The following is a 2,419-nucleotide window of genomic DNA, read 5'->3' on the forward strand; positions in this document are numbered from 1 at the left end:
GTAAAGCTGTAATACCAGCAATCTACTTTTTGACTTGCTGGTATGTTAATGGCATAAAATGTGAAAAGAAATTCGTTGTTTTTTTTTTAAATTCCCCCAACTGTATCTGGGGTTGGATGTGGGGGGGTTGGATGTCCTTTATTCAGAGAGGAGTGACAACTGAGAACACGGTGCCATTTTGGGGCCAATTGTGCTGAACTACTGAACTAAGCTTTTATGTTTTCAACATTTTTTTTATTATAGGTTATCCACATACAGCAACACATCCAGGTACAAGTACTATCAAAATAAATATAAAAATAGTTAATCTTACATAAATTTTGAATTTATGACGATTTATTTAATTAATTTAAAGCCTGATTTATGCTTCTGCAGCTGTAACTCTGTGTCATTCAATGATGTGACATTGACATGTGTGACAGTTTTAACATCCTCTGTCACTGGATTATACTTTATTCTGGATTAATTTGTCCCTCAACAAGCTTTTCTTTCTAATCAACTTCCAATTCAAAGGTAAGGTGTTGCCTCTCAGCGTGTTAACACCTGGTCAGACATGAAAAGGCATTAGCATATATGAAGCGCAAGTTCTGTCGACATACATTAATTTAGGATATTGCTGCAGGCCGAAACAACACAGTGAAATCACATCTGATTTTGTGCTTGGTGACTGAAAGGTTTTTGTAGTGAATTTATGTCTCAAAGATGTAGCCTGATCGCTACAGTGTACAATTTCCTCTTTTTCTGACTCATTGTAAATTTGTAGACTTTTCTGCCAAAATTTGATCCATTATGCTATCAGCGTGTGCACTGCAAACACTATTAAAATATGAGAGGAAAAAGTGAAACCAGAAAAGTGTCAAATCACAGTCTTTTGCGGTGTCTAATTTAACAAGTGCACATCCAGACTGCTCTGTCCAGTACATTCGAGGGGTTTTTAATTGAAATACATTGTGATTGGACAGGACATTTTAACTGACATGAGTGAAAATCTGTTCTACAAAATATGTTATATACAGTGTTTATTACATACAAACCATACAAAAACAGTCGGCTTATATGATGATGGTTTAGGCGAGTTTTACAGTACATGAGACTGAACACTAAATTTACCTAAGTCGCAATACTTTGATGAAGTTGCTTCCATCCCATATGGCTGATTTTATTTTCCCTTTCTTTCTGTTCAGATCTAAAGGGAATATGTACAACTTGAACCTCTTGTTGTGTCTCTTTGTGCACCCAAATGTACAATAACCCGGGATTTTCAACAAATAAATAATTATAATAAATAAGATTGATTTACATGCAGACAACTTAAATGTGAATGCTATTCTGGCCCCAAGATGGCACCATGAGTCACGTGAGCTTTTTTTTTTTTAAGCTTTTTATGTCGCGACTATAAAGGAACTCTAGGCAGAGGTGGGAGTAAGGCACTGTCAAGTCATCAATCTGCAAGTCCCAAGTCAAGTCTCAAGTCAGCTGTCAAACACTTGGTGGTCGTTACGATTTGAGACTTGACTTGGGACTTGCTGATTCATGACTTGAGAGTGACTTGATGGTGACTTACTCCCACCTCTGACTCTAAGGGCAGACTTTGCAAGCCCCAGATCAAAGTGTGACAAAACATGGGAAAGATCTTGTATAAATAAAGGCTGACAGATGAAATCTGCTGCATGCAGAATTAGATTTCCACTGTTTAGAATAAAAAATTATTTGTTGAAAACTAGAAAGTCCATATTTAGTTTCACATTGCCTTAAAATGAAGGGAAAAGGCTATAGATTTTTTTTTATTTTCTATGCTGACAAAATCCAACCAAGTCCCCCCCCCCCCCCCCACCTACCTACCTGGCCACTAGAGCCGCCCCTGGAATCATGCAGCACACAAGAACTTTTCTATCTTAAATAAACAAATATCACTATGTTCTAAGTAATAATAAAATGCAAGAATGTGGTCCTAACTACATCACACAAGTAGCAAAAAACAAACCAAACACTGTTCTGAGCTACTTTAGTGCTTGATACTTATGTTTCCTTTGAAGGCAATTTACAAAAAAATTATATAGTTATTTTTAAAAAAGCGGATTTGTCCTTTAAGTTTAACCTGCTGCCTTCTGAATTCTCATAACTGATATACCCCGTGTTTTTGTAATTTATATACCATGATTCTGTAATTCCATAAGTATTCTGTGTATAAACCATCTATTACAGCATTTGTACCTTTTGAGAATGAAAACTGTGTTAACGGGATTTTTTTTTCCAGCACTCAAAACAACAGCATGAAATGTGTGGAGGTATCCACGCTTGCACCGAAATTGTGGGTAATGTAGTTTCTCAGAAGTTGATTCCATTTTTAAAGTAATTGCCGCTCATTTTTAAAGGACTACACGACCCATCCGCGCCAAAGCAGAGGTCCCGGATGTTT

This window comes from Thalassophryne amazonica, chromosome 10 (assembly GCF_902500255.1).
Source record: "Thalassophryne amazonica chromosome 10, fThaAma1.1, whole genome shotgun sequence".
Classification (NCBI taxonomy): domain Eukaryota; kingdom Metazoa; phylum Chordata; class Actinopteri; order Batrachoidiformes; family Batrachoididae; genus Thalassophryne; species Thalassophryne amazonica.